This window comes from Camelina sativa, chromosome 9, assembly GCF_030686135.1.
Source record: "Camelina sativa cultivar CO46 ecotype springtype chromosome 9, ASM3068613v1".
In the NCBI taxonomy this organism is placed as follows: Eukaryota; Viridiplantae; Streptophyta; class Magnoliopsida; order Brassicales; family Brassicaceae; genus Camelina; species Camelina sativa.
Window position 1 is genome coordinate 23,331,998 of NC_141888.1, and position 10,284 is coordinate 23,342,281.

Sequence of the window (10,284 nt, forward strand, 5' to 3'; positions counted from 1 at the left end):
TCCACAGTCCATAACCCACAGTTAAGGCCAAGGTATGCATCTCCTTCTCCCAAACCTTCTCCATTCATCAATAAGAATTTGAAAGGTACAAAAACTGTTGTGCAGTTAACCAAGCCACGAGATTATCGTAGAGCACTTGTTTCTTCTGTTGATGATTTTGCAGGACAGAAAAGAAATCCTCCCATACCTAAGTCTCGCCCTTGTCCTGTTCCTCACATCCTTGGCAGATCTCATGCACATACTGCCTACACACCACCTTGGATGAAGAGGACATACTCTCGGAAGCATTCACTGCCATGTTCCGATCCACCGGATGCCAGAGATCCGACACAGTCAAGCTAATGACTGAAAACAAGCGCTTAGTGGGAGGCACCCCACTAGTAGGTTTTTCTTTTTCCTTGTTTTTTTTATTTTCATTTATTTTTATTTTATTCGCCAATCTCTTACTTGATAGCACTGGGGACAGTGTTGTTTAAGTCTGGGGGAGGCAGTTACTAACTACATTTTTGTTTTGAAAAAAAAAATGGTTTTATTGAGTCAAAATTTTGTTGGGAACTATGATTTTTCTTTTTAGTGTACTGCCTTGGTTGATTAATGCTGCAGATTGAATCCACAAATCCGACTAATGAAAATTCCAATGGCTGACCAGTGAACCAGAGACATCCGAATTTCCAACAGAATCCATAAAAGCTTGAGGTAATTTCTGTACTTTCCTTTTTACCTCATCAAGGAGATTGATGTTCATAGAGCTTGACTCCTTGTTCATACCTGACAAGTAAGACTTCAGAAAAGAAAAATTTTGGTACTCTTCTCCCTTATTTAAGTTTAAAATATTTTTTCTGAGAGCATTGTAAAGAAAAGGAGAATGAAAGATGAGATGATTTTGATCAGTTTAGAGGGTTAGGTAAAATACCTGTGATCCCATTATTCTACTCTTGAGTCAAATGATCACACAAAGCTTGGAAGCGAGGGGTAGGTAAATTACCAATGACCCCGGTATTCGCTTACACCTTTGAAGAAAAAAAAAAGATAATAAAAAAAGCAAAGCTCTAAGGAAGAATAAATAGAATAAGTCTGGGGGAGAGAAAGAGTACCACATGTGGTAAAAAATATGTCTTGCTTGTTATAGTATTGTACGGGAATTAGTCTAGAAGGTTCTTGATATTGTTCAAATTGATGAGACTCACCGATGAAAGCTTAATGGAGGAAGTAGTGAAATTTGGTTTAAATTTGGGATGCTATGAAAGTCAACGGAGAAGTACATGGTGGTTCGATTTGGATTTATCTGCTAAGCATGTGGATTTAGGTTTGGATGATCATGGCATTACATTAAAAAGAAAATGAGTTCCTACGTTTTCAAACCTCTTTCACAGGGCTAAGTTTATGTTTTGCTTGAGGGCAAGCAAAGGCTAAGTCTGGGGGAGTTGATATATCATGGTTTTTAGGTGTTTTTAGCCATGATATAAGTCTTAATTATAGAGTCTTTTTGGTATTTTTAGAGTCTTTTGAGTCTTTATAGGATTTAACATGGATGGGAGCATAATGGAGCTAAATAGGAGGATTTGGAGCACATTCAAGCATTGAGGCTAAAGTTGCAAAATTGGGAGACATGTTCAGAAAAGTGCATCGATCGACACAGCATATGCATAGATCGATGCTAGGCCAAAGTCGAAATCGGAAGTTTTCCTCACAAGTTTTGAAGATTTACAAAGCTGCCCCAAAGTTTTCCATATTTGCATCATTAGTCCCTGAACGTGTTTAGGAATATAAATAGAATTTTTATGGTCATTGTTTAGACCTAAGCTTTATTTTTCCCTGCAACTTTTGAGAGCAAAACCCTGAGAGGTTTTTAGAGAGCTTTTGGAGAGAAGAATCAAGACTCCTTCAGAGAAGATTCAGAACTCCTTTATTTCTTCCTTTAATTTCTTAATGCAATTTATTCAGAAGATGTTTTGTGTTCTTACAATTATGTCTGAGTAGATCTGCTTGTTAGGTTTAGGGTTTCTCATTAGGGATTTCATGGATTGTTAGATCTGTTAATTTAGGATTCATTATCTTTTCTGTTCTTCACCATAAGTTGTTTTTAATGCTAGATCTTTGATTAGTCATATGGATTTAGATCTTAGGATTATTGATTGATATGAGAATATAATTGATTTTCTTGACAAAAACTTTTGGTGAGCAAAATTACTTTTTTACAAAGAGATTTGGATTAGTGATTTTGTGAACTTATCTAAACCTGATTTTATTGCTGGTTTTTAACTTGAATTTTGCAAAGAGATTTGAATTTTCTGGTTTTAAAACTTAGATAATATTTGCAGTGAGAACTGATTTATTTTATAATTTTGTTTAGAGTTCAAGAACGGTGCTTAATTGTTGAATCCTGCTTACTTAATTAATTGATCTGATTTTCCATGATTTTCTGAGAATTTCCCTAGGCCTAGCGTTTCATCCATCTGAATTTACAACTCTTTTATTTTCTGTTTTATTTTGCAATTTAATTAAATATTTCTGTTTAGCATAATTAAAAGATTATTAAATCTATTGTGTGAATCTAGAGTTCTTGTGGATTCGATCCCTAAGTACTACAATTGATATCTTAATTTGTGAGAGTAGCTCAGGGTTAAATTTGAGCATATCATGCTGTATCAGCTCTTTATCTTCCTCGGCAAATAATTCTTCAATCAACTCCATATTCCATCGAAGAGGTTGTTCATCAAGCATTAACTCACTGACATACCGCAAATTTGTTTCTATGCCTTCTTTACATCGTGGTGCTCTTGGTGGATTTGTTGGTAACCAAGGGTCTGATAAAATACTTGTAATCTGACCATTTCCTATCAGGAATCTCATACCCTTCTTTAATAGATCACGTCCTTCCAATAGAGATTTCCAAATAAACGATGACTTGTTGCCATTTCCAGCGTTGAATATATTATCATCAGGAAAGTACCTTGCTTTTAAGAGTCTGGAAACTAAACTTGATGGAGCTTGTAAAATACGCCATACTTGTTTCCCCAGTAGAGCTAGATTGAAGTTTTCCAAGTCTCTAAAACCAAGCCCCCCTTCCTGCTTCGGCACACTTAATCTATCCCATGAGAACCAATGAATCGATCTTTGTCCGCCCTTTTTGCTCCACCAAAACTTAGCCAAGGCGCTGTTTATTTCTTCATAGACTCCTTGTGGCAACTTGAAAACATTCATAGTATAAACCGGCATTGCCATAGCTACTGTTTTTAGCAAAATTTCTTTTCCTGCTGGTGATAAGTATCGATGAGACCACCCATTCGTTCTCTTTTTAACCTGCTCCACCACATAGTTAAACACATCTTTTTTCTTTCCCCCTATCTGCTCTGGTAGTCCTAAATACTTTCCACAACCTCCATCATTGTGAATATTAAGAATTCGCCGTAGTCTTGTCTTGACATGTTGGTGAACTCACGAGCCGAATGTAATTGCTGACTTGTTGAGGTTAACTGCTTGTCCTGAAACTCGCTCATAATCTGCCTAGATCTTCATGATTGTTGAGCAGGATCGTGTGTGGGCATGACAAAAGAACAGAGCGTCATCAGCAAATAACAAGTGATTGATCGTAGGTCCTGTTGTGCTTATCTTCATGCCCTTCAGCTTATTCTCTCTTTCAGCTTTCTGTAACAGATGACTCAAGACTTCTGCACAGAGGATATATAAGGTGACAAAGGATCACCTTGTCTGATGCCACGTTCTGGAGAGATCAAACCTTGAGGAACACCATTTATCAACACCGAAAGTTGCACTGATTTCACACAGTCCATTACCTAATTGATCCAGTTGGCACCAAACCCCATGTGATGCATAGTGTCACGTATAAATTGCCACTCCATACGATCATATGCTTTTGAGATATCAGTCTTCACGGTCATATAAGAATTAGCCCATCGTTTCCGGTTTTTCAACGAATGAAGCATCTCATGAGCTATGATCACGTTATCCACAATGTTTCTACTAGGGATAAAGGCTGCTTGAGTCTCAGAGACAATCGAATCCAGATGCTTCTTCAATATATTGACTAGGATCTTTGAAATAATTTTATAGCTTACATTGCATAATGCATAATGCAATGGGCCTAAAATCATTTTATAGCTTACATTGCATAATGCAATGGGCCTAAAATCACTGATAGATTTTGGAGTATCTATTTTTGGTATTAGGCAAAAATTAGTATGGTTCATCGTACCTCGCAAAGATCCTTCCTCAAAGAAATGGGTGACCTCTTCAATGATGTCTTCTTTAATATCTGTCCAAAACTGTTGATATAATGTAGCTGTAATACCATCTGGGCCAGGTGCTTTATGTGGACCAATCTCAAAGACAGCTTTTTTAATTTCTTCTTCGTTACCTCTCTTTGTAGATCCCTATTCATCTCATCAGTAACCTTTGATTGAAAACCTGAGAAAACAGCCGTGTCGTCAACATTTTCATCTCTTGTTGATCGGAATAAGTCCTTAAAGTAGTCTTCTGCAACAATACCAATCTTGTCATCACCACTATGAATCAAACCATTGTTATCCTCAATTGCTGTTAACCGATTCCTTGCCATTCTCTGCTTTGCTGTAGCATAGAAAAATTTCGTATGTCGATCTCCCAACGTCATCCAACTGTTTCTACTTTTATTCCGCCAATAGTGTTCCTCCTCACCATAAGCAGTATTTAACTCTGATTTGATGGTGTTAATCTCGTGAGAAGATATTCCAGCAGTGATGGCTTGGTCTAACTGTTTCTTCAGAATCCTGATCGTTACTGAAGCATTTAGGCGATTCTCTCTTTTCCATTTTGCCATATGTCGTCTACTGTTTTGTATCTTATCACATAGATTGTTTGAGCTCTCGTCATTCTTCCATGCATTCACAATCTTTTCCTTGAACCCCTCTTTCTGAAACATACGACTATCATATTGAAAGATATGTGGTCTTTGACTTACCAGTGGACATATACTTGCAACTAAAGGTCGATGGTCTGAAGCTTCAAAAGGTAAAAATTCTACTTGAGCTGATGGGAATAGGGCTAGCCATTCGCTATTAGCCATAGCTCGATCCAAACAGCACCAGATGTCATGCGTATGTCTTTTACCAGTCCATGAGAATCTATTACCCTTGGCCCTGATGTCGTGTAGATCACAAACGTTAATCATGTGTCTGAACCCTGCAAATGATCTTTCGGGTCTTCGTGGTCCTCCATATTTCTCATCATTGCTCATTATCTCGTTAAAGTCACCCATCAAAAACTAAGGTGCAGTTCTTGTGTCAGACAGATCTTCCAGCTGTTCCCATAACATATATCTCAAACTTTGGTCTGGGAACCCATACACAAACGAGCAGTAGAAAGGAATTCCATTGAAAACAACATGCATATTTACAAGATTTGCTGAAAGGGAAACAACTGAAACTGAAACAGAGTTCTTCCAAAGGATTGCAATTCCACCACTCATACCTTGTGGTGAAACTGTTACATAGCTAAGGTAACCTAAATCATCAGCAACCTCTTTTATCTTGATGTCACCTTGCTTTGTTTCTAGTAGGCATATCATGTCTGGGAGATATTGGCGAGATATCTCCTTTAGGCGTCGAACTGTAGGGTCTACGCCCAGATCCTGACAGTTCCAGCAGGCTGTAATCATGGAGGCTGTGGTGGTTTAGGGCCCACCGCGCCTCTGCACTTTGTGTCCTCTGCAAGAGAACCATTTCCTACTTCCCACGCACTGCTAGACTCATTACGAGGTTTGCTCTCGACAGACTGTTGCAAATACTCTTCTAGCTTCCTCTTTCCCTTGTCTTTTGATCTGGTCCCCTGTGCATCCATTCTTGCTTCCATGACCTCTGGTCTTGGTGTGATCCTCGGTGTATCCATTTCCATTTGGAGACCATGATTTGTAGGGTTGTCTTCCTCCCAACCAGCGATTCCAACCAGAGCATCATGGTTCGGATCAATATCATCAAGATCATCTGCTTCCTCCACTATAGGTTGATCATTACCCTGACCCATTTCCTCTGCATCTTCCGCTTCAGCATCGTCATTAATCTCTCGAATTCGTACACCCTGGTTTGCAGGTCCCATAACTTGTGGTTCAACATCATCTTCATCATCAGAATCAGCCAAACCTTTTCCACCCCCATTCTGAATAAGACATGCTCCTGAATCATGTGTGAGCATACCACAAACTTCACAGAAACCTCGCAGTCTTTCATAACGAAAGCGAATCAAAGTGTTGACACCCTCTTGAAACTGGAAGTTGCGTTGAAAGCGAAGTGGTTGCTCAATGTTCCAGTTGACACGAACCCGTACAAACTCTACTCTTGCTGCAGCCTCTACATCATAGTCTACTTCCAAGAGATTTCCCAAGGCACGCCCCACAACACTAATGACTTCTCGATTGAGGACTTGGAATGGAATTCCACGGATCTGGATCCAGAAAGGTATGAACGGTAGCAAAGGTGGGTTTTGGAGAGGAGTCCACCGTTGAAGTATAAGCATACGATCATTGAATGCCCAAGGACCTCACCGAATCACGTTCTCAATGGATTCTTCAGAAGGGAAGATAAACTGAAATTGGTTGTCAGCCATGATATGCCCATGAACTAGTCCAGTTTGACCCCAAACTCGTGGCATATATGCAATGAGTGAACGAAGATTCTGCCGACACGACATCACTGGTTGTCCCAGAAGGATGAAACGGTTTTTCTCCACGGCTCTAGCAACAACCGCTGCCGGAATTGCAATAGGTTCCTCTTCCGCCCCCAAATTAATGTTTTGAACTGCTCTCCTTAGATTATCCGCTATGAGTAAACGAATTTGATAGTATCGAAATGGGAAAAGCAGAGTAGATTTGAATTCTTGGTTACGAATAATAGAAACAACGCAAATATGACTGCGTTTATATAGAGAGCCTCTTATAACCGCAACAATTGCATCACACTGAAATCAGGGAACCAATGTGGAGATAACCGCCGGAGTGGTGGAGTGGTTGCTATCCAGAACACTGGAAAAACCGCGACACAAGTGAGGGTTCTAATCTATTATGATAAGAAACATGTACCAATCAATACAAATTATAAACATTTGTATGAAATACTAGCTTTTGTCAAAAATGTAAACCGTAAGATAACGTTTTTTAAAAATAAAAAATATTATTTGAGAGACAGCGCATAGTACTACCAAATTCTCTATAAATTTAATGAATCAACTATTCAAAATTTTAGTTGAGAGTTAAAACCTTATCGCTACATATGCAAACCTTATCACCATATCGGTTTGAAAAAGTCATGTAAGCAACATTGCATTTAACAATTTTGCACTCAACAACCAGGAAATTTTCCGGATACTGCATAAGAATTTTTGAATCTATATTTAAACTTTGACCAGTAATTTAAAAAAAAAACAATAACCAAACCTTAAGAAATCTTCTTTTGCAGGCCTTCATTTAACTTTATCATCATAGGATTTAGAAATCCTACAATATATAAAAATGAGCAGTTAGACTTTAAAAGCTTAAAAAAAATGAAAAACATGATTGGTAAATTTTTGATTTTTAAGATTTTTAATTAAATTGAAAACTTTTAAATCCTCTCCCAAAGCCTTAATATATCGCTAATAAATGTTTATTTATTATTTATTATGAAATAAACAACTATGATCATAATTGGTAACTAATGTTACTTTTGGATATAGAGAATATCCAAAGCTAAATTTAGTTCCAGTTAATGTTCTATTTGATGAAATTTATCATTCATATACAGCATCCAAAATCGTCGTGCCTACGTTTACCTTTTGTTACCAATTCGATTCTTCTGCTTGGGCCATATTCCAGTTTTTTCTTTATTTTTTATTTTTCGTTTTGCTAAATTTCTAAATTTTAAGGCCTACAGCGACAATTTGGCTGCAAGGGTTAAAATTTTGTTCAGCATATTCCTATGTTTAGAGTCACCGAAGTGGTAATAAAAAACAACAAAATCACTTAACCGCAATAACCGCTCCAATTTAATTATCTATTTCAATTAATTTTTGATTAAAAGCTTTTTGAATTTTTTTTTTAAATGTTAAACAATTCCCTGAAAAAGTCATCAATCAGTTGACCTTATTCATATCTAAGGATTTTTAAATCATATATATAAAGAAGTACTGTATAATGTGGGTTGAAGGAAGACTACCGAACCCAAAATATATAAAGAAAGACTGACTAAATATAAAATTACAACTAACTCATAAAATCTGTTGGTTTTTGATTAATTGAATACAAAAAGCATAATAGTTGGAACCAGTTCCTGCGGTGGGAGAAACTAATGTAGAGATAATGTAGAGATAATCAAGGACTAAAATAACGTATGTAATTGAGACGCTAATTAATATGTCTTCTAAAGATTGGCGAACGTATTTGAAAGACCAATCTTAGCATATAAAGCATATGAGAGAGACATTTTTGTGAATGAAATCCACCACCAACTGATCAAAATGTATCTCCAAGAATTACAAATGAAATAGATGAAGGACGTATGACGCATCAATACACACACTTTTCATTAAGAAATCCAATATCGAGACGACAATTATTCCAATGTATGAACACCAAAGTTTTGAACCGTTCAAGAAGATCATTTTTTAACAGAAAGAGTCCCTTGATATTCAACAACAAGTTCAACCCGTGTTAGAATTGTCCACCGAATCACGATTGAGACCAAAACCAAGAGGAAACAATGGCGATACCCATTTGATTCAATGTCTAGCGGCAACTGGTTTTCGCATTTGAACCAGCTCACAAGTAACTTTCCTCGGAACTCATTATCTCCGAATATTACATTAACAATCCCTTGGAATTTAAGGGGGGGGTGTATTTTTTTTTTTTTCGTCTGAATAATTTCATTGATAGACCACAAATAGGTTACAACAAGATGAAATACATGAGCTGGCAAGGATATCAATCCTTGCAGAGAAAGAAGTCGGCGAGCACAAAACTCTCCCGGAGACAAAGAGGAAAAAACCCAGAAAAACTTAAAACATTACATCCAAATAGATTACAACCCGAATCAAGATCTAGAGATCCAAAAAAAAGACAATAAAAACTTAAACCTTCTTATAAATTAAAATTAAAACAGATCTGAGATAAGAAAAACCACACAAACGGATTTAAATACCAAAATCTCCTTTACCACAATACTTGACCTGGATTGAAGTGCCGTGCGATCCTCTTTTTGTTGCTCCGGCGTGGAACTACGGAGGCGGTGAGACACCTTCAAGCCCTAAAGACTCTTCAAGAGGAAAGAAAGGGATTTAGATCTACGATGGTGAGATTTCTTCATCTGAGACAGTGAGCGGAATCGGTTGAAAGCTGTCTCTGCCAAGGAAGGAACGGCCAGATCTGCAACTGTGCTTGACTGAAACACAAGAACCAAACGACAAAGCAACAAAGCTAAGGATAAGAAGATATAAGCTTTTTAAAATCTAGATCTGAAAACTAGATCTGATGCCGTTGGGAGAAAGAAGATGGATGAGCCGAGATATAGAAGAAACAAAGCTAAAACAAAAGAGAGAAACCGACTCCGGTGCTAAGGAAGCCACCGGAGCCGGTTAACATAAGCGGCGGCGGCGGTTTTAGGTTAGAGAGAAGGCAGAGAGGTTTTTAGGTTTTTTGAGAGAGAGAGCGAGGTTTGTTACTTGGTTTATAGTGTGCTGTTCATGGGGGGTGTATTCAACTTGACATTTTAAGTAATTTGTGTAAAATTTACAAATCCTATGTTATTCAATTATGAATTTTAAAAAATCTTATGAAATTCCCTGTTATTCAATCATGGACTAGGATAAGACCCGCACGTACGTGCGGGAAATATTTTTTAATTTTATTTTTTGGTTAATATTGTATCTTTAAATATATTGTATTCTTTGGCCAAATAATATAATTTATTTGAATATAATTACATTTGTACAAAATAAAATCAGTTTTTAATGGGCCAGAAATCTTAATGGACCATAAGTGTATAACTGTTAGTAAAAGTATATTTGGGTTTTCCTGAATTTTTTCTGCGGCCCATTAAAATCTTATCTTCTTCTCAATCGATTTCCGGAAACCAAAGAGACAAAAAAAAAAAAACCGAGATACAGAGAGAATTGTCTGATGTTGCGAAAGAATCGATTAGAGCAATATAAATCGGATATATCCGATAATCTCTGAAGCTTCTTCTATTCCCAGTTTGGAATCACACTTAAACCAACATGATCAGATTTATTGGATAATATGTCTTATTGTAATTCTCTGAT

At 37.1% G+C, this 10,284-nt stretch overlaps 1 pseudogene; it reads right to left on the reverse strand.

Annotated features, from left to right (window-relative positions):
• Positions 1–5,652: 5,652 nt before the first annotated feature.
• Positions 5,653–6,810, reverse strand: LOC147938597 (uncharacterized; annotated as a pseudogene).
• Between the last annotated feature and the right edge of the window lie 3,474 nt (positions 6,811–10,284).